Genomic DNA, 23,991 nt, shown 5'->3' on the forward strand with positions numbered 1-23,991 from the left:
TGTGTGTGGCCTTTCATGCTCTTCAAGAGTAAATTGTGTAATTATATCCACCTGCATATCCCCCTTAATTGAGTTCATCATAACTGTTTAAAACATTTGAAAAAACAAATCACATTTTTATTTTAAAGACTGATTTTTAAATGGTTAGGCCAATGGATCCCCCTCGGGCTCCCTTCTCATTTCCTTGGGACATGTCATTATTTCACAACCACATCTGAATCTATTTTATTATTAGGCCAGTCTCCTTGCTCATTGTCACCCTGGCAACACTATTGAAGATGTCAAGTATCAGGGGGTAGCCGTGTTAGTCTGTATCTACAAAAACAACAAGGAGTCTGGTGGCACCTTAAAGACTAACAGATTTATTTGGGCATAAGCTTTCGTGAGTAAAAACCTCACTTCTTCGGATGCATAGAGTGAGGTTTTTACTCACGAAAGCTTATGCCCAAATAAATCTGTTAGTCTTTAAGGTGCCACCAGACTCCTTGTTACTATTGAAGATGATGTCAAAGTCCATAAATATTCTTTAAATACCATTTGATTCCTCTCCTGATATAGACAATAGGAGTCAGACCATGTTTAGGCTTTATCTTAAATGGGAGCTCAGAGCCTCAGAGGAAGATAAAGTCATTAGTAGCTTTGCCACTTAGGTATTTGCAGAATTCTGTCAAAGGGCTATATAAATAATAGTCACAGTCTTAATACTTTGTAACTGTAGTACCTTTCAGCCAAGGAGCTCAAGGACTTATTAATTTGGGTCAGTACAGGTTCATTGAGAGCCCAGGTACCTCATTCATTTTAATGTGCCTATTATTAAATAAAAAATCACTCTAGAAATAGGGTCATAAAAGTTAGAGATGGAAAGACCTATTAGTCTTGAATCAGTCTCTCCCAACAAGTCAAACTATAGTGACATTCCCATCCTGTTAGAGTGTGTTTTAGATATTGATACAGAAGATGGGTTTGTGACCACAATGGTGCAGTCTGCTTGGATTCCAGCATAATTAGTAAAAAAAAATGTTTTCCAAATGCATGTGTTCAAATACAAATCCTAGTTTCTTGTGTGTTCAATAGATTTTTTTTTATTCTACTTTTCACTGCAATGGCTATCAAGGGAGTTTTAGTCTAATATGGCTCATGTATCTTTAACAGAATAATTAATTAGAGCTATCTGGAAAAATGGGATTTTTGATAGAAAATGAGCCAGAAGTAATATTTTTGTGAAAACTCAAAGTCCAAAAATATTTGATTCATTGTATTCCAGTGGTACCTCCTGGAAGTTGCCATTAGATGCCTCATTTTCCTCTACGGATTGGACTCCCTAGCCAGACTACATCTCCTCTGAGGCACCGTGTCTGCCTTTGCAGTGAGTGACAGCGATGAGTCATGGGAGTCTTTGGCTACAGTGTAGCCTGGAAGATGCAGTTTAGCTGGGGAGCCCAGTCCATAGACAGAAATGAGGGCATGAGATACCTGAACTACAACTCTCATAAGGCACTATGACAGCACCTCTGAACTGAAATATTTCAATTTGTCCAAAAAAACCCTACCCAACTCTGAAAAAAAGTTGAAATTTTCTGAGGAAAACAGATACTTCTGGTAAAAAAAAAATAAGTCTTGTCAAGCATCCAATTTTCCATTAAAACAGTTTCAGTGGATTATTTTCAGCCAGACCTGGTGAATCCAGTTCTATAACTTAAATAACGCAAGATATCATTTGACTTTGAGATCCCAGGCTGAGTGTGCAGGGCTAAAGAAACATGACATACTCAGTCCTGGATGGAGGAAGAAGATGATATTTTTAATTCAACACAAATCCTCCCCTCAGTTCTTAAGCACCCAGTAAACATCCTTATTTGATCTGTGTGGCTTCTGGCTCCTTTCTATTTAAGACTGCTATTGCAAGTCTCAGTCCCTGTTTCTGCTCTTGCAACTTCACTCACCTCACTATTACACTCCAACTCCAAATTGCCAAATTGGAGCATAGAGAGAGATTGCTGTTATGAGTGTGATATCCTTTAGTCTCAATCTTTCTCTTCTATCTCCCTCTGTTGCTTCTAGTGTCTCTGACCTTCTGCCACTCCGTCACTTCTCCTTTGTTGTCTGACTTTGCTCATGATGAATACAAAGAAAAATATATCATTTTTACTAAAGAAATATGTCTTCTGCAAAAATGATAGGTCTCTTTCTTTCACCTCCTTTTCATATTAGCCTTTTCAGTGCACACCCTTGCAAACATTACAGCCCAAAGTGGTTCATAAGTCACTGCTCTGCTTCTCACCAACTCTCTGATTTAAGCACTAATATATTGATTCTCACTAACGAGTTTTCCTCTCTTTGAAACAATCAGTCAAGTCATTTCCTTCATTAAAAACACAATCAGGATGTGCCACTTTTAAATCCATTTTAAGTTACCATGCCAAATTCATCCCATAATATAACTCCTTGCATCCAGAGTTTCCAGCAAAACTAGTTACTATGCTTTGTGAATATTTGTCCATCATAATAGCTGAAATGTGCTCAGAGAGAAAAAAAAATTGACCTTCTACTAGCACAAAAACTGTGTTAAAGGATGTGTGTGTAAAGTGGAAGGCGCATGCTCTTTAGCCTTTTTCTTTCTTTCTTTCTTTCTTTATATATATATATATATATAAAGCCTTGGAAACACTCACACTTTCAGTATCTAGTTTTGCATATTTTTTGTCTCTGGTGAGAAGGAGATTGAAAAGACAAAAACAGAGATTACTGGTGATTTCATGAAATTCAGGGATTCTGAGTAAACTTAAATCCTACAGAATAAACTGACAACCATTACCAATGTAACTTTCAGTTTTACTGTGAACGTTTTTTTGCAGTAAAATAGGAGTTTTACCAGGTAGTTCTAATTGAAATTCAAGCTACAGCTATCATCATCAATATATACTGTGACATTGCATTCCATATTCTTTATGAAAATATGCTTATGATATGAATATGACATAACTGAGATGATATACTTTATGCAAGATGGCTCATGTGAGATATCATTGGAAAGGTTATGATTTACTGAATGCGATTATCCAGTGTATATGACTGTATCATTTCTTTATCTGAAATTGACTATGTATCTGTATTTCAACCACGCTACTTTGGGTGATGCCCATTGCTAACACTTCAGGTACAACAATTGAAAAGCCAGACACAAGGACAATGAACTGTGAAAAGCTTGGCCTTCCTATGGACTTTCCATTCCACAGAAGCTTTGAAAACTGCCTGCAACAGTATCTAGAGTGAGAAATACTATTCGTAACCCGTTTCTTTAGTAAAACCAGCTTAGTTTGCGTGTTTGATTTTATTTGCTTAGTAATCTGCTTTGTTCTGTTTGTTACCCCTTTTACCACTTAATCTGCCTTTTATAGTTAATAAAATTGGTTTTGTTTATTAAACCCAGTTTCTGTAATTTCTAAGGTGTGTGTGTGGGGGGGAAGAAGTGTGCACACCTCTCTCCACATTGGGGGGTGGGGGGGATTTCATAATATATCTTTGGGTTTGCACTCCAAGGGAGGTGGACATTTGAGTGCTGGAGCAAGTCTCTTAAGCTGAGTCTTCCCAGAACTGATCTGCAGCTGGATGTGGACCTGCCTGTGTGTGTGTTAGAGGAGGTCTTAAGAGTCTGGCTCAGCAAGACAGGTTAAAGGGGGCCCATGCTGGCAGAACAGGTAGACTCATTGGTATCTCAGCACATCAGGGGGCTTCCCAAGGGATCCAACCTGTCACATATACCATTCTGAGCACCAAAATGTACAGGGACTCTTAGTTTTTGCTTGTACAGTGCTTCGCATAATGGGGTCATGGTCTATGACTTGGCTATGGTGATATAAATAGCCACCACTAAATAATAAAATTGTTCCATTAGGCCCTGATCTAACTCCAATTGAAGTCCATGGATATCTTTCCACTGACTTCAACGGAAGTAGGATCCACCCTTTTAGGGCACTAGCACATGTTGGGTGTCCTACACCATCTCAGCAGAGCTTGTGAAGGACTGGCTCAAGGGAGCACAGTCCTGCCTGATCTTTCCAGTGCACTTTGGCAATGAGTGGTAGTTGGTTAGTCTGCCTTGCTCTCCACACTCCATGAGCTTGTGTAACAGGGCAGTGTCTGTTTGGGGGGGGGGGTGCCCTTCAGGGCACACAGAGGAGCAATTCCCGCATTCCTCAAAGCACAAGGAACACAAATGTGTCTGATGCTTGTGCAGCTCAAGCAATAGGGGAAAATCTCTTAGCATGATTCCCTTTCTTGTGCACACATAAAAGGATCAGTCTAACTCCAGTATTTCTGTCTCTGTGCTGTAAGATGTTTAACCTTGCTCCCTAGGGGTGTGATCCAAAGTCCACTTGTGTCATTGAAAAGACTCTGACTGAGTACACTGGTCTTTGGATCAGGCCCGATGGTATCAAACCAGTGTTTATGGTCAAGTGTCTTTCTTCCATAACAAAATCTAAGCTTCTATCAGAAATCAGATCCTGGCCTTATAAGACAGGTTTACTTGAATATTCAGACATAAAAAGTAAGTAAATTGTAGCATTAAACAAATCTTTATTGTATTAACAAACATATCATTAAGATAGTCTGGAAACCTTCCAGGTACTGTAGGTATTTAATCAACAATCAAGTCTAACATGGAGCAATAATCAATTAATGCTGTTTTCACGTAAAACATATGTGGTGCTGCTGACTAATGCTGGGATTAATTATGCATTAATTAATGGCCATTTAAAATGAAAGGTCATCAAATGGATTGCCATACCCTATATTGCATACAGCCTAATTAAATAATACAAAGGCTGCTGGAATCTCATATTATTTTAAACCTAGAGTCTCATTACTTATAAGTTCATTACAAAATTTCCTGGACTGTTAGCTACTCAGACATGTTCCTGGGCCAGATTTCTAGCACCTTCCTCCAAGAGCAGACTTTCCGGCCCTCAGAGAGGACTTTACACAGAAGAAGGTACTACTCAGCAAGTCAGCATGGTTAATGGTATCACAGTCTGGCCCCCAGTATACATCTATGTTCTCTAGTCAAAGTAAACTCAAGCACCATTCACCACAAAGTTTTATTCCATTCATTTATGCTCAGCCCTGCTTAGATGATATTACATAAAGGAAAATAAATGAAAATTTCAAACTTGTGTGTGTAAATTTAGACACTTAAACCCATTGTTAGGCACCTAAATAAGTAGCCAAATTACATAAGCTGAGGACCAGATCCCTGAATGTCTTGGGACTTAATCAAAACTTCACAACTTTGAGGCTTGCCCATCATTAATGTTCTTACCCTCTGGGTTGCAGAATACCACACCGAGCACGCAGCAACGTGTTAACTTGCAGGAAAGGGGAAGTGTCACATATTGAATCATGAAGAATAGGTAATGGACATTCCATTGTACACAATGTGATACAATTCCCACCATGGGAGAAGGGGATGGGGTTATGGCAGAGGCTTCTTTTATCATATTCAGGTAAAATGAGGCGATATGGTCACCTTTTCTACTAAGATTAAAAGAGAACTGGATAAATTCATGGAGGTTAAGTGCATTAATGGCTATTAGCCAGGATGGGTAAGGAATGGTGTCCCTAGACTCTGTTTGTCAGAGGGTGGAGATGGATGGCAGGAGAGAGATCACTTGATCATCCTGTTAGGTTAACTCCCTCTGGGACACCTGGCATTGGCCACTGTCGGTAGACAGGATACTGGGCTAGATGGACCTTTGGTCTGACCCAGTACGGCCGTTCTTATGTATGTTCTTAAGCAAAAACACCAAGTAATGGCCTTTTGAAAGAACAAGTGGACTTTGTGGAGTTCATGGAAGTCTCTTGAAAAGGGTTTAGATTCTTTTTTCAGAAGTGTCTTTATTTTGTTCCTCTTTCCTTTTTTGCCTTCTGTTTTAGTCTTATTATCCATATTCAAACATGATTGCTGACAGCAGGTGACAAGTGGAAAAAAACTGTTCAAGGAAATGTTTTGACTGTGCTAAAATGGATATAGTTATTCCCTTTCTATTCTCTCTCTGGAGGATTATGTATCAGGTGTTTAGTTTTAAAGTTGTGTAACTATATATGTCTGTTTTTTAAAAGCTGGCAATAAAATAGTATTACAAAAATGAAACATTGTAAGAAGTGTGACTGAGTGACATGGCAGATTAGTTTAGTAGCCTTTTACCTCTGGAGACTTGGGTTCAAATCCTAGCTTGCTTAGGTCACAGTGAAAATGCATCTGGTGGTTTCATCATACTCCAGATTTGTGTGTATCCCAAAACCACCAAAATAGACAGTCCCTGGGGGAAGGAATATTCTGCTAGGTTCTCCTCACTGAGGTTTCCCCGCACACTTCCATTGAGGTGGGCACGTTGACCCTGCTCCACAAAATGGGAAAGATGTGACCAGCAACCTACATGGATCTCAGAGGCAAGGCACTACCATCCACACAGACTTGGAACTCTGTGCTCAAGCAGTTCAACAAAAACGACGACATACTTCCTGCCTACAGCTGCCTCTGCCCCTACTACTGAGCCATCTTTAAGGGATGGTTCCAAAGCACAGAAGTTACCTCAAACAGAAGCTAACAAAGCCTCAGCCTGCATTAACTTTTTGGAAGATTCCCCAGGAGGCACAGGCTTCTCTCAAGAAAGAGCAGTGAACTTTCCCTGGCCTTCACCCCCTCTACTTCTTGTAGTATCACCTTTCCCCTCCATCCCACCCCATCCTGGGCTCTCTGGACCAACATAAAACCCCTCTGCAAGTCCTTGGGCAGAAGGGTGTAGAACCTGCTGATCTTTCACTTGCACGTGGATAGGGAGAAATTTAGTATTATTTAACATTTACAGTGCAATGGTGCCCAGAGGATCTATTGTGAGAGATGATATACAGGCAGATATTAAGAGACAGTCACTACCTTGGGATATCTGTGAATGGAGGGAACGACTGCTCATAAGCCCAATGATCCCCACTACAGTTTGGCATAATTTTCAGTCTATGCCCCAAAGAGGCCTGTCATAGGGCAAACTCACTGCCAGAGCCCCACCCCCTCATGCCAGGACACAGAGTAGCAAAAGTTCTGTTCCAGTGCTCCCATCATGTCATTCTGGTACTGTAGCAGTCTATGCCTTCTGTGGCCTGGTCCTCTGGGCATATACTTTCCAATTCTGTCTTCTTCCAGGGTAACAGAAGAGTCCAGACACAAAACCCCAAAGTCTAATGGTCTTTATGTTAGGCCTTCAGTTTCCACAAGGGATTCATCAGTATCTGCCTCTTTTAGTCCTAAGGCCCATCTTTCCCTTTTTTGCTGGGGGAGGAGAACCAAACCCAACTCTCTCTTGTGGATTCCAGCCCAGGGACCCTAAATTACTCAGCTAATGACCATTCCTTATAATCCCTCATTGCTTCCCTGCCTTCTCCTACCTTTTCCCTTTTTGTCCACATCTCTCAGAGGGCCACAAACTCCACTATTCCTGCCCTAGAGTTCTGTATCCCCCATGTGGCTTCTTCCCACCTTACTCTCAGCCTCTCTAAAAGCAGCCTATGTCTGAGCTGCAGCCTTTATACCAGCTATAGCTAATTGACCCCCTTAATGGCAGCTGGAAGGATAATTGGTCCATCTATTAACACTTTCCTGGATATCTTGTTTTGGGATCTATATACCCCAATGTGAGGTCCAGGACCAGAAGGCAGAGATTCTGTTGATCAAGTTTTAAGCATATTGACAGAGATGTGAGAAGGAAATTAAACTGTCCTTATTCTCCACCATGCCAGCCTTGTGCTTCTGCTTGAAGAAGCTTTTCACTTTCACAATGACTACAAATGTAGTTAGGAAAAAGAGTTCATACTTGCCCTTTGTTGCCTCTAGAGGGAAGAGCTAAAAATCAGGAGTCAAATTCTCTACTGTTGTAACTCCATTGCCTTCCATAGAATTTTGCCAGCAAAGAATTTAACTCCTGCTGTCTGTTGTTTCTTTTTTTTTTTTTTAACTTCATTCCCACCTCTTGGGTGGTTTTGTGCCAAGCACAATGCTATCCTATTTAGTCTGAATTTAGAAGTATCCTATTTTGTCTGAACTCGACTTTGTTCAGAATCATACTTAATTTTCAGTTTTTGAGATTCAGGAGAAAACTTTCAAGACCACTCCTGCAATGAGCTACACATAGGCAAACACCTGGTCACTAAATGGAGCTCATTGCAGGATTGGAGCCTTAACATGTAACAGTTCAAAAGAGGGCTTGGAAGATGAAAATCTTCTTTAAAAATAAATAAATAAAAGCAAAGAAGCATTAGCGGAGCAATGACGCCTTGGCTTGATCAAACATCTGAAAGGAAGCTTGTGACAGCTCTAATATTTGGCTGGTACTTGAACTGATTTGTATGCATGTGTTTTTTCTTCATTTTTTTCATGCCTTTATATTCTGCTTTTCTTCAGGGGTTATTTTATGCTATTTTAGGAAGACAAAATCTTAGAAATGTGTTTGGAAAAGGAAAATAAAACAGATCATTGCTGAAAGTCTGAATGGCTGGAGGACGTTTTTTCACCCCAGATCCTTCCTTATCTACATTTACCCTTAGAATATTAACATATTAATGCGTGAAAATGCATATTAATGGATCCTATCTGATCTGCCAAGAGGAAAAAAAAATCATTGTGGTATTAAAAAAAAAATTAGACAGTAATCTTGACACATGTTCCTGAGAAGAAAGTGACACATCCAGTTCTGATGTTTGTTAGTGATTAAGCATTAGTGAAGGAGGAATTTGTTGCTTGTACTTCAATCATTCTGTAAGCTATAGACCTTTTGATACTTAACTGTGTAAATTGTTAACAGCATAGATAGAGGCATGAACAATATTCATACTAAAATGTAAAATTACTTGATTTTTTTCATTTTGAACTAAAATATGAGTCCAAATTTTACTATTAATTTTTTTTACTAAAGTATTTGTCAGAATCATGCTCTTTTCCTGTTGTAATGGGCCTATATTTAAACAAAAATGAACCTATTTCTGAGATGGTTGTCACACAAAAAGATATGAAAATGCACATGTTCAATGAAAAACATTGGTATTGCATCATTTTGTTTTTCTATATTTCATGCAAGGGCCACGGGGTGGGATCACAAGAAAATAAACTCCAAAAGTCTTTATCTAGATTTCTACGAAAAAATAAACCAGGCTTGGTGACGCTGTACTATTTTACTGCACTTATCAATATATTGATTTCGGAGGCAATGATGATTACAGACTCCTGTGAGATACTGTGCATCCACAACTCCCATTGAAATCACAGAAGATGAGGGTGCTTACCACCTCCCAAGATCAGGCCTTAAAGGTAAGAAACTCAGAGGCATCATCTCACAGAGATTCATGATGTGAATATTGTCTCCAATGTCAGTCCATGAGTCTTTATCAGAGATATAAACTCCCCATTGGAGATGCAGTGAAACATGAACATAGCACTGCATCATTGACTCACAGTCTGGTCTGTTCTCTTGTTATTCTGTATTTCATAATCAGCTGCAGAAAGATGATCTGCAGAGTGGATTCTTAACCTGAATCTTTCTGTGATGAGCATTTTCCCTATCTAATCTAACCAATGAAAAGACCATTTTCACAACAGTCCATTGTTTTCACCCTTTCCTTTGGCAGTATTTCACTTTGGGTCACACTATGTACGCTCGGATATAGAGGGCAGGAAAATAAAAAGGCTGAACTACATTTTTGTTGTCTGTTTTTGGAAAAAGATAAGGGAAAGTTAGATTTTTTCTTTAAAGGGAATAAACACCTATTAATTGCAAGACATTTTGACTCAAGGGATTGAAAATAAAATACTCCAGCACCTCCAATCTATGTTTAGAAGCAGATAATGTTTACAGGACATAAAAATGATCTGAATGCTCTGAAAAATAAAGCTGTAGCAAAAAATCACCCAGAACACTAAGACCCTAATTCTGGACCAAAGTTAAACATGTTTTTAATTTTAAACCTTTGTTTAAGTCCCATTCACTTCAATGGGACCTAAACACATACTGAATTGTTTTTGTGATTGAAGATGCTTTCCAGAGACAGGGCAAACATTTTGCCCCCTTACTACATTTGATTTTGCCATATTATGGTACCTTTTTATCCTCTCTGGGGTTGGATACACTTGGCCAATATTCACTGTGTATGAAATGCCCTCTCTGAATTTGATCTCCAGGCCACTACATGGCTACCATTCAAATTCTAGCCATAACCCCCACAAGAAGTGAGTCCACCAACACAATTCCCTCCCCCCGCCCCCAATAATACATTGGGTGGTTTAAATATTTTTAACACATCTAAAGAAAATGTGAGAACTAGAGATGTGCGAGAACCAGAATTTCTTTTAATTGGAAATTGCATGATTTCAAAATATGGTTTTGGTTTGAATCAGAACAAGAACATTTCAATTTCACAAAATACTATTTTCTGGTGGAAAAATATTGAGTTAGCAAATTTTCTACCAGTTCCATCTAAAATCATGTCTATGCTGTAGACATGCCATTCCTTGTAATGCAATCTACCAGTCCATTATGACCCTCTCTCTCCATTTTCATTTCCAACACAGTGTTTTGTTGTGATTTAGACAGTATGCTCTTTCGGCCAGGGACATTATGACCTTTAGTTTGCACAAAGAAGCTTCTATAACACTTTTCAGAATAGAAGAATAAGAATAATAATTTGTGAACCTACCAAATACTGAGAATTGAAACACTAGCCCTCCCCGCAAAGGACAGAGATACAGTCTGTTAAATTGCTAGCTATATGCAAGAGTTTCTACTGTAAACAGCTAGATATTCTGTGCCAATGGTAGAATGAAAGCTGTTGTAGAGGGATATACAATATTTCTTGTTTTCAGAATGATTTCCTGGAAAGACTAAAAATAAAGTCAAAAGAAGAGAAAGAGGAAGGTGTAGCTGAACTGGTATTTTCAAAAAAAAAATTCAAAATGAGTCATTTTTAATGATGGGATAGGGAGACATGAATAAAGGATACAATATCTGTGTCCTTGTAAAGAAATGTATCCAGAAATAGCATTGGGAGAATTTCAAATGGCTCAGAGGTTTGTTTTGATTTACATAAACATCCAAAAATATCTGAAGCTTATCTAAACTTTTATGAATCAATTTGGTTAGGAAACTGGACTGTACACTTGATAAAGTTTGTAGTGCTTCCTGCTTCTGATCAGGGCATAAATAACATGAGCATAGACTTTCTTGATGTTTTCTGATGGTTCTGGTTCAAGATGAAATAAAATCTGCAGTGGAGATCAGTGTTAAATTAGCACATCCCATAGTTGTTCTGGCCACATTCCCCTCACGAGTCAGTGCCACATATATCAGGGGCTGTGTTAACTGCTTGCAGGCCTTTGTAGTACCACAACTCTGTCCATCTCCAGGCAGACTTTCCACCACCAAGGGCTCTCTGCCACTGGGAGAGCAAACCCTGAGTGATTTGAGCCTGTGCCTTTTTTTTATTATTATTATGACCAAGGAATATCACAGTTAAGTCTGATAAAATGAGTAGACAAAGCTGATATATAAAGGATTGCTCCATTATATGTCAGATTGTAAAGTTAATTTTGCAGCCACAATGGGCTGAATTCTATTTTCATGTACCACATGGAAATAGAGTTACTACAAACTTTCATTAGGGTAACTGAGAGTAGACTTTGGCTCATTAGGATCAGATAGTATGACAAAGATTTGGAGAAGCATCTAAAATTTTGGGTGTTAATGTAAACTGGAGCATTTTAAGAGATGCATGTTGTTAACTCTATACAAAATTTTTTAGAGATTGGCAACTGAAGATCTCTCTGGAAAGGAAGAGTTTAGTAAAGTAATTCTACAAAATGTAGTTAATGAATTTAGCTCATTTCTGATTAGAGATTATCTTTCATCAATCTTCAATTAAAAAAATAAAATCCACAATTATTCAGTGAATGTTTATATTAGAATAGTTCAGTCTATGGATTCGCAAACTTTTTGTATTGAGTATTATTTTTAGGTACTCACTATTTAAAATTTGCAGTTTGTGCTTTGTGATTGGTCACCTAAGACACATGGTATTGTTTCTGCTCTCTGGATGACTCCCAAACCCACAAAAAAAAATGTTCAAGATGGCTGCAAGAAGGCTTCTGACACAATTATGTACTTGCTCACATATTCATGACACATTTTCCTTCTGCAGACATTCTTGTTTTGCTCACATGACTGTTCACAAAAAAGCAAACAAAAGAGACTGTGAATATTGTTAAAGAAAATCCTTGGCCTTTATTTGAACAAATGCCCATGTTGTTTTGCAATATTCTGTCAAATCCACATTGTAATTTTTGTTGTGCAGAACATAACATTGTATTTTAAAGACACTTTAAAAACTATTTTAAAATTATTTTAACCGATTATATTTAAACACTTTATTTTTAAGAGTAAAAAGTCTAGTTTCTGAAGCTATCAGAGTTGTAGTAACTATCAGCTCCAATGAGTATATTACAGCTTGAAGAATTATTGTGTGGGCTTTGGGTTATCAGGAAGGGCAGCCCAACAGTAGCACATGTTGTAATTCTTGGGTGCCTGTTTCATATCATAGCCACTCCATAAACACTAGACTCCTATTTTCTTCCCTCCTTTTCTCCTCCTTCTTTTGCAGCTAAATTTTCCCTGAGGAGGTCAAACCTCATAATTAAGGCTGGATGATCTGATATTCTTCAGACAAATAATTGATTGCACACCACCCTATGTGCAAGCTGATCACAAGCAAGTGCCTTAGTGATGGGCAAGACAGATTTGTATAGCTTTTCATTGGCTATCAAACCACCATGAAGGAAAGTTTGGCGTGTTTCAAATCTCAAAAGGAAATTAGTAAGCTTAAAAGGGGGAAGTGAGGTATATATCACCAAAAATAGAAGCACCTGCAGGACAGGCATACAGTAGTGTGAGGGAATACAGTATGATGAGTTCTGTAGCTATTCCACATTGTCTCTGTCTGGGAGCATAATTATGATTAGAGGTAATGTCTCAATATATACAATACCCTGAGATCAGAGAGACCTTTATAAATAGAGGTGGTCAAACATTTTCATTTGAACCTCTTTTATGGTGAAAGATAGCCTTTTTACAAACACAATTTTTTGGTTGAAAATTGTTTTTTAAATTTTGTGATTTAAAAATAAATAAATTTGGGGGAAAGAGGGTATTGGGTTTTATTTTAAGCTTTTCCCTGTCTTTTTTCCTCTCCTTTTTAATTTTTTTTTTCTCTCTCTTTCCATTTTTCCCACTGTAAAAAAAAAAGAGGTTGGGGAAGGGAAAAAAAGAGAGAAGGAGGGAACAAAAGCTGGAAACAAAAATGACCAAGCAAAATTAAATCAGAAAATTTTGAAATCTTGCCCTAAAAGGGATTTCCAAACAAGCACATTTGTCACCTGCCTTGACCACGCATTCCCTGGCCAAAACCACTCATTTCTTGGTTGGCTGATTGCAAGTCCTTTTAGCAGAAGAGAAGTTGCATCCTACTTTACCTCACTGCAACACCATCATCCCCATCCCAGACAGAAGGTGAAGGGGGACCATGGCTCTCTTCCCCACACTTCTATGTACCGTCAGTACTGCATGAGAGATATAGAAGCTGTTCCCCACAAAGGGATGTTGCAGATGACATGTGCCCCATGCAAGCTCATAGTTTCCCCTGGGGCAATATGGCTGCACCATCCCTAACATAAGACTGTGCCAACAAAGTACAACCAAACCCTACATTATTGTTTTAGTTATTGATCTTACAATAGCTGAGACCCATCTCGTTCATTATCATGCTTTAGCTCTGGTTGGTTAAAATGGGTTAGGGAAGCCTTTTAAGGACATTTAAGGGGAGACTTTCAAAAGTGCTAAGGGGGTTTAAAAGCATAAATCCCAAGGATACTCAAGGGGGGATGAATGCCTGACTCCCTTAAAATTCCGCCCTTAAATATTTTAAATACTAAATGAAAAATGTTCATTCTTCTTAAGCAAACTGACGTGCATTTCTGTTTGTATACGTGCTATTGGAAGGCAAATGGTTGTGAACTTTCTTCAAGGCACTAGCACTAACCTGCTGATCACTGACTTTTCTCTTCCCTAGCAGTGTGTGAGTGGAGCAAGCTGAATATCAAGTTCAATAAATATAGCTCACCTGATTTCACATAGACTGGATGGTAAGAATTAGAATCCTTAATGGCTATTTAATGGTGAATAACATGGGTTCTCCCCATGTTGACGCAGTGGCTTATTAAAACTGGGGTGTGCCTGTACAGCAGTCATCTGATTCACCTCATGCTGGTGTTTCAAAAATACAGAACTAATAGCCTGACCTCAGACTCACACAGTAGATGCTAATCTCCAGGCATTCCTTCTCAAAGTTGTTTTAAATAAGAGTTGTATATGGCGTGACACTTTGGGGTTTCACCCAGACTAGTAAGGAGTTCTGTCACTGCTTGCTCTGTGACCCTAGGTGCCTTTATACTGTGCAGCTTTGGCTCAGAGCCCTGACACCCACAGCCTACTCACAGCACAAAGGCCCCATCCTGGCTTCCACCAGCCTAGTAACTCCTTGCCGAGTGACCCCAACAACCCTTCTGGTTCCAAGTCTCCCCCAAATCATCTCCCCTGCAGGATCCAGCCCCACTCACTGAACACTCACCAGGACAACACCATGTTCTCTGTCTCCAAAGACAGTACACACAACAGCCTGTTAGTTCAGCTGAGGTTATGCACTCCAATACACTGAAATGGTTTTAGTAAAAGCAAGAATAAGTGTGTTAATCACGATGTAAGTGATATCAAAGAAGAGAAATAGTGATAGGAATGAATACAAGCAAACAAAAGTTAAAAACACACTTTCTGTTGACTAAAACTTAACAAGCTGCAGTTCTTGTTCAAGGTCGTTTCCTTACTTACAACAACTTCTCCAGCATGACTGGTTGTTCCAGCTAGGATCCAACCCTTCCAGAATCAAAGTGCTGGTTTCTTTGTTCCTTGAAGAAATGGATAACCCCATAGTTTTGGGTTTTGTTTGTTTGTTTTTGGAGGGGGGCGGCTGTTTGTTTTTTGCAGTTCCTTGTATTCCACAAAGTTCATTGTCCAAGTGGCCAGAGCCAGGAAGATTTCCTGGGGTTCAGTCCATAGTAATCTCGGATGCAGATGTTTCTCCTGAAAATTCTGATGCAAATGTCCTTGGCCTCTCCCTGCTCCATTTGAGTGGGAAATAGCTATCTCACACCTATGTCTAGAAGGAAACCTGTTTTCCTCCTTTCTTTACTTAAACCCAAATTAACAGAGAGTATCCGTACTGTCACAGATAATGTTAACACATATATTGGTCATTAATATTATTGTAAATTGTGTTACTACATAAGAACATATGAATGGCCATACTGAGTCAAACCAAAGGTCAGTCTAGCCTAGTGTCTTGTATTGTGACTGTAGCCAATGACAGGTGCTTCAGAGTGAATGAACAGAGCAGATAGTCATCAAGTGATCCATCCCCTGTCACCCATTCCCAGATTCTGGCAAACAGAGGGTAGGGACATCATCTCTGCCCATCCTGGCTAATAGCCATTGATGGACCTATCTTCCATGAATTTATTTAGTTCTTTTTTGAACCCTGTTATAGTCTTGGCCTTCACGACATCCTCTGGCAAAGAGTTCCACAGGTTGACTGTTTCTAAATGATATATTACAAGACATCTATTGAATAAATATCCTGACAACAGTGTGTGAGGTGTAGTGAGCTGGCCAGGCCAGCTGGGATTTACTGTTACATAACGGGGAGCCCTTTGCCATCTGGCATTGGGATGTTCATAGAGTAACACGATGTAGTTATTTTCCTGTGATTTGTCGCATGATTTGGGATTTAACTAAGGCAATCATGCTCATCTCTATAGTTAAAAATTATGTTGGGTCCCTTATGTCCTAGTCTCACATTGATTTGGATGAGAGAGGAATCCTCAATATGCATGTATCTTATTCCAACACTGTGCCATATACACAATGCTGGATCTTCAGAATAGCTCTCTTCCTCTTCCCTCCTCACCAGATTTGTATGCAAGTATCAAGGCATCTATTCTGATCCCACATTGGCTTTACACTGGGGTAATGAATTCAGAGTCAGGTCCACAGATGTAATATAAAACATCCATCTATGTTAAGTTTCAGAGTAACAGCCGTGTTAGTCTGTATCCGCAAAAAGAAGAACAGGAGTACTTGTGGCACCTTAGAGACTAACAAATTTATTAGAGCATAAGCTTTCGTGGACTACAGCCCACTTCTTCGGATGCATATAGAGCAGTGCTACATATGTGTCATATTATACTGCTATTTACCTTTGTATATTCTGACCCTGTTCTTTATCGGCATAAAGAGTGCCTTGGCCTCTTACTCACACATGGGAGGGCTTTGCACGAGATTGTCCAATCCTGATGAGAGTCAGGCTTACATGGCAAGGGTATGGAGCAGTTTGTAGCCAGGACATGTGGAGCTGCTGAAGTGAGCAGGGAATTTCAACAATGCAACAGGGCATTACACAGAGAATTCTATTGCTGTTCTATGATTCAACAGATGCTTGAAAAACATATAGAAAGGTTAGCATCAACAGCTGTGCCTCACATTACCTGACCCAGCAGGGGATGGGAATGCTTTAGAGGAAACATGCTCAGTTCTAGTGGCTAGTGGGGTAAGGAAAAACCATGCGTCATTGAACGTCAACCCTTCTGGCCATTAAAGGGGTATTATTGATGGGACCGTTCAATCTTCCTTGTCCAGTTAGAAAAACTATAGCTGCTATGCAGGGCCTGGGGTTATGTTTTTGTAGCATACGCCAGTGACTAATACTCCCCACACAACTGTTCCAACAGAGATATGGAAAAATCCCAGGGATGGGAGGGAACCCATGATTCTCCTCTAATACACATGTGAAAAAGGAGTCATTGCCATGGATACAGTGGGAAAAAGCTGAATACACAGAGAAGAGAGGGTTTGGTGGCTAAGGTGCTGGGTGGAAGGTAGGAGAACTGAGTTCCGTTCTTGGCATGACTACAGATGTTTGGTGTGATGTTGGACAAGCCCCTCAACCTCTCTGTGTCTCAGCTCCACAGCTGTAAAACGTAGATAACAACAGTGCCTTACCCCACAGGGCTGCTGAGAGGGTAAATGCATTAATGTGTGTGAGGGGCTTGGACACTGTGGTGATGAGTGCTATAGAAATTCTAGTAACGAAATAATTCAAGCAAAGCCAAAGATAAATGTATGCGGTTGTGTTAATACATTTGCAGATCCCTAACTTATGGCTCAAATATTGTATTTGTATTTGCCCACACATAAAGCAGCTCCAAGACCACATGCACATGATTTGTACAGAGGGGATGAAATCTTGGCCCAGTAAAGTCAATGAGAGTTTTGCCATTGATTTCAGTGTAGCCAGGATTTCACCCCTCCTGTTTGCTTGGGATCAGTACATTAGTTACAAGTGGGTGGTTGCAACTGTGTGTCTAAACTGGCAAATGAGACCCACTTTCCTTCTTTATATATTCAACATAATCAGGTACAGCCAAGGTTGAACTGGTCAACTGAACCAGTGAATTTTGGTCACATGATGAGTTTTTGGCACACTACTCTTTCCCATAAATGCATTGCATATTGCCTGCATTTCTGGCAAACTGGTCTATACAATTCTGGGACTTCTTTGGTTAAGATATAAGACTGGGTGCAATTATAAAAATGTACTGAAAAAAATCTAGTCCACAAGATACATAATTTTAAAAGAGGATTCTGGCACAAATAATCTGCAGTTCATATAATTATAGAGAGTGTACTAACTTGGCCAGAACTAAACGAATCCAACTCAAATTTCACAAGTTGGAAGTAATCAGACACGTGTTCATGCAAAAGAGATCAAATGTATATTCATTTGTGCGAATATGTCCAAATACACTGCTCTACAGCCAAATTGCTTCTGAAATAAATGTAGTCAAACTTTACTAATTCTGGGTCACTGAGAATGAAAATGATGCTTAAAATTGTTGATTGGCTCTAGTTTTCAAGATATGCTATTGTGTCAGTATATACGACCCTTGACTTGGGAATGGCGGAGGATAAGTGAGTTATAAAGGGAAGGGATCTCAATTTAAACCAGAAATGACTAAAATATATCTTTGACTGGATCTATGAATAAATCTATGACTGGGTTTGGACAGTACTTGCTTTTTAGGCAAAACAATGAATGATGCAATCTGAAGCTGGTATTGCGTCATACATGATATGAATTGCATCATGTTATTCCTAGAAGTCATGGATGATGCAATCATAACAAAGCTTACATCACTCTGATGAACAAATTGCCCTATATCAGCTCTAGAAATCATACAGTGTCGTGCTCTCTTATTTGTCAGTGTTTGATTTTGCAAAGAGACACATTTCTGTTTAGCCAAAGTGAGCAGAGATGCCTCATACTTGTATGAACAGTGCAGATAACTTCTGCTATGTTTGTGGTGAAGTGACTTTTGCATCACAAAAGCGCAGTATAACCACTATGGTTAAGAAAGCCTATCACCTTTATTTTGGCTGCAAAATTGGAGATCAGGACAAGAGGTGGGCCCCACACATTTGTGCAACAAATCTTCGCCAGTGCTTGAACAGGAAAAGGAAATCTATGCCTTTTGCAGTGCCAATGATTAGGAGAGAGCCAACAGATCATACCAGCAATTGTTACTTCTGCATGGTGCCTCCAGTTGGGAAAGGTGTGTCAAAGAAGAAAAAGTGGACTGTGCATTATCCAAACATTCCATCAGCTATATGCCCAGTATCCCACGGAGAAGGACTGCCGGTTCCTGATGCACCAGAATCATTCTCACTTGAGTCAGACGAGGAAGAGGATGAAACTTCTGGTCCTGAACCATCAATGTCACAGGACCCACATTTTCTCCCATCCTCCTCCTCTGATCCACACCTCATAACACAAGGTGAACTGAATGACCTTGTCAGGGATTTGGAACTACCCAAGATTAAGGCAGAGCTGTTGGGCTCCAGACTACAGCGATGGAATCTCCTGGCAGGTGATGTTAGGGTTTCCATGTTCCGTGACCATCAAAAGGATCTTGTCCCATTCTTCTTCATGGAAGGTGATCTTGTAGCCTGCAACAACATCGATGGTGTGATGGCAGCCCTCAACATCGTTCACAATCCAGATGAGTGGAGACTGTTCATTGATTCATCGAAGACGAGTCTTAAAGCTGTTTTACTACATAATGGCAATGTTTTGCTATCAATTCCAGTTGGTCATGCAGTCCATATGAAGGAAACCTATGATAACATAAAACAACTTTTGAGGTGCATAAACTATGACCAACATCAGTAGCAGCTTTGTGGTGATTTGAAGGTTGTTGCTCTCTTGCTTGGACTGCAGACTGGATACACAAAGTACTGCTGTTTTCTCTGCGAATGGGATAGTCGTGCAAGAGATTCCCACTACATCAAGAAAGATTGGCCACTCCGACAGTCATTGGAGCCTGGGAGGAAAAGTCTTCAGCATCCACCACTTGTTGAATCAAGGAAGATTTTGTTACCACCCTTACACATCAAGCTGGGTCTGATGAAGAACTTTGTCAAGGCCATTGACAAAACACAAGCAGCTTTCAAGTACCTCCGTGGAAAATTTCCAAGGTTAAGTGAAGCTAAGATAAAGGAAGGTGTCTTCGTTGGTCCTCAGATTCATGAACTTCTTCAAGATGATGCCTTTGACCATGCACTGCGTGGCAAGGAAAAGACGGTATGGAAAGCCTTCCAGTTAGTGGCAATAAATTTTCTCGGAAACAACAAGGCAGATAACTACACGTTGTTGGTGGAAAACCTCCTCAAGGCATACAAAAGCCTTGGTTGCAACATAAACATGTCACTAGAGATACATTTTTTGCACTTTCATCTAGATTTTTTTCCACCGAACTGCAGAGCAGTGAGCGACGAGCATGGTGAGTGATTTCACCAGGACATTGCAACAAAGGAGAAACGCTATCAGGGCAAATGGAGCCCATCAATGCTTGCAGACTATTGCTGGACAGTGACAAGAAATGCTCCATTTAATGAATACAAGAGACAAGCCAAGAAGCACCGAGTAGACACTGAATAGGACTAAACTATGTACATAATACTTTTTTGCCTTTTGTTTCATAATACATTTTATTTATATAACCCTTTTGCTGATTTTTAAAGTGTTACATAAACAAGACAAGTTGCTTTATCATGTAAAGCAACCATAAACACATGAAAAGACCTAGGTTTACAATTTATGCTTAAAACTCTACTATCTACACAATATACATAGACATAAAATGTAAAAACTTAAATATCTTAGAAACAGTAGCCAATCAGTTGTTTTAATTGTCATATTTGAATTCAGCACATCAAAATATATAATAAATAGCACATTTTATCTCTGAAGCAGACGACTTCTCAAAAATTGTAGACCAGTGATATCAGACCTGATATTCATTTTTCGAGCGAAAATATTTATTGAAAAAAACATAGCCTTTACTCAAAAACAAACATTGTCATGGAAAATTGTTGATTAAAAATGGATTTTGAAACCCAGTTTTCAGTAAAGGAAAAATGTAAATACTGATTTTGATCAAAACTTTTATTTAAAATGTTATTAAAAAAAATCAACCAAAAGACTTATTAAATTAAAAAATGGGTCCATTTAAAACCCTGTAAAATGGAAACAAGTTTGAAATACAGTATCACAACTTTTAATCAATCGGGAGTTTTTGTTTGGGTTTGGTTAGGGTTTTTGTTTGTTTGTTTGAGAGTTTTGCTTGTTTGTTATTCACAGTTCGAACAGCTCTAACATGTTTTGGAAATTCACACCTTAAAAATGGCTTAGCCCTTAAATTCCATATTTGGATTATTCCATTGACTTCAAAGAGGAATGGTACATTTGACAACTTTGTCAAATTTGGTGGCGCAATCTAAAATTCTTTGTTATACTTATTTTATCCCTCTGGGAACTCATATTTTTCTTTTTATGTCATATACCGCATTGTAATAATACTTTTATGTAAATTGTTAAAATACATTAAAGACCTGATGAAAGTCACAGGCCATTCCATCTTACTCCTACGGCGTGTTTCTCCAACACTCCCCAGTCCACGCAGTGCTAATATGAGAATTTATTTTTAAAACACCACAGGTGAAGTGCACAGCTCATTAGGTAGTAATAGGAGGACACTTTATTAGATATGGCCAAATGGGGAGAAGTTTGGTGTCTATGTGCATTGGAGCGGGGAATGGAGAGAAAATAAGGTTACATCATGTAAAAGGCATTACATTTGGTTAAAAAAACTTGCATGAATCACACATTGCAATATCAAGGATTTTATCAATTTTTGGACATCATTTTCATCCATGACGTTTTCAAAAAATTACTGTGATAGACACACCATGCTACTGGAAACAAAGAAACAAACAAATCTAGCAGAAGGGAACGGAGCCCACTCTGTGATCATAGAAACTGAAATTAGAAATTTGATGGTGTAGGAGAGGCTACTGGAAAGTGTTGGCCCAATCTATTAGGGACTGTTCCTTCCCAAAGCCCTGTGCTGCATGGGAGAAAGCATGGAGCCATTTGTAGGAGAAATGGTCAAAGAACAGGCTTCAAGGTTGGTGTCACTGGAGAAATTGAGGATTGTGGGGGGGTGACATGATAACAGACTGCATTTGAGTCAGCTAAACTAGGAGGAGCATAGTTATGTGGGTTTTGTAGGTGAGGACAAGAAGCTTAAATATGATGCAATGAAGAATGAGAAGCCAATGGAGAAATCTGAAGAGTGGGAGACATGATCATATTGATGGGCTCAGAAGATGGCCTCACCAGGTGTATTTTGAATGGATTAGAGTGGGATGTGTACATTTCAGGGAATTGAGGAGGTTATAGGAATTGAGATGAGAGATGATGTTGGCCTGGAAGGGAGATTTCTTGTCTTGACAGAAAAAAAAAGTTATATGTTGGAAAGGTTGTGCAGCAAGGAGTGGCACACTTTGAACATGACAAGGATATGTGGGGCAAACTAGCTTTGGTTATTTCTCTTGGGAATGGCATGTATCACTTCTTCCCTAGAGAGAGAGTTAAAGAACATAAATGCTAAGTACAATACAGCATACCTAGTCTAAGTCTAGACAAAGCTTCACTAGGTAGAATAAGTCTTCTAGTTGTAGGTCTACATTCTGAGCTGGTTCCTCTCAGGAAGTAGCAAAAGTGAACATAAGAATGGCCATACTGGGTCAGAACAAAGGTCCATCTAGCCCAGTATCCTGTCTACCGACAGTGGCCAATGCCAGGTGCCTCAGAGGGAGTGAACCTAACAGGTAACGATCAAGTCATCTCTCTCCTGCCATCCATCTCTACCCTCTGACAAACAAAATCTAGGGACACCATTCCTTACCCATCCTGGCTAATAGCCATTAATGGACTTAACCTCCATGAATTTATCCAGTTCTCTTTTAAACGCTGTTATAGTCCTAGCCTTCACAACCTCCTCAGGTAAGGAGTTCCACAAGTTGACTGTGCACTGTGTGCAGAAGAACTTCCTTTTATTTGTTTTAAACCTGCTGCCCATTAATTTCATTTGGTGACTCCTAGTTCTTGTATTATGGGAATATGTAAATAACTTTTCCTTATCTACTTTCTCCACATCACTCATGATTTTATATACCTCTATCATATCCCCCCTTCGTCTCCTCTTTTCCAAGCTGAAAAGTCCTAGCCTCTTTAATCTCTCCTCATATGGGACCCATTCCAAACTCCTAATCATTTTAGTTGCCCTTCTCTGAACCTTTTCTAGTGCCAGATTATCTTTTTTGAGATGAGGAGACCACATCTGTACGTAGTATTCAAGATGTGGGCATACCATCGATTTATATAAGGGCAATAATATATATTCTCCTTCTTATTCTCTACCCCCTTTTTAATGATTCCTAACATCCTGTTTACATGGCTTACACGCATTGTGCAGAGGCGGTCAAAAAAGCAAAGTGGCTTTACATCTCCTGGATTCTGCCTGTTCTATGGCCTTTTCCACAGTACTGCATCGCTGTAGTGTAAGGCTCTATTGCCACTGTCCCTCTCACCCCTGGCATGTATCCTCTTGCCCCCAGCCCTGCCCTTTGCATGCCCTTATGCTTGAGGCAACTAGGGGTACAGTGTAGTGCTTCATTCTCCCATCCTATGATGCTTCTGTGCAGGGAGAATTTACCCCAGAGCCACCTTTTATGTCAGCATATAAAAGCCAAAGTGGGGACCAGAATCTGGCCTTAAAAATAATCGTACATCTCTGCCAGGTCCACATACAGTAGCTCTTCCTCCAGCTGGCCAGCTTCTGTAGCCAATCTTATATAGTGTCACACATCATCTCTCTTCTCTTGTTCACCCCTCTAATTTGGCTGGTGTGCTCTTGTTTGTTTTGAATAGTCTTTGAAGTTCAGGTATCAAGCCTCCTCACTAACACTTAGAAACAATGTCAGCTTTCTAGCCAAACAGCCTTATTCTCTTAGATGGCTCACATTTTTAATAACTATCTGACACTCAAACTAAAGGTAGCTCCTTCCCTGTGAGATCAAAGTTTATTTGCTCATATCAAAAGGGTTTGGGGTGAATACAGAGCTATACAGCACTTAGGTGTCATCTGGCAACTTCCTACACAATAGTCATCATACCCCTGCTGTGGCTGTGAGCAACATCTCTTTTTTTGTCTTTCATCTCATAACATCCCTTTGTGTCCTAGTTGAATTGCTAGCCAACCTGAGACATAATTTAATTCCCCTTAGTTAAAATTGAAAAGTTGCTATATTTCTTCTTCATGCTCAAGTAAGCTTTTTACCATGTACGTATTGCATATAATGCAGATGTTAAGTCACATGCTGAGTCACT

The sequence above is a fragment of the Malaclemys terrapin genome, chromosome 5, assembly GCF_027887155.1.
Source record: "Malaclemys terrapin pileata isolate rMalTer1 chromosome 5, rMalTer1.hap1, whole genome shotgun sequence".
Classification (NCBI taxonomy): domain Eukaryota; kingdom Metazoa; phylum Chordata; order Testudines; family Emydidae; genus Malaclemys; species Malaclemys terrapin.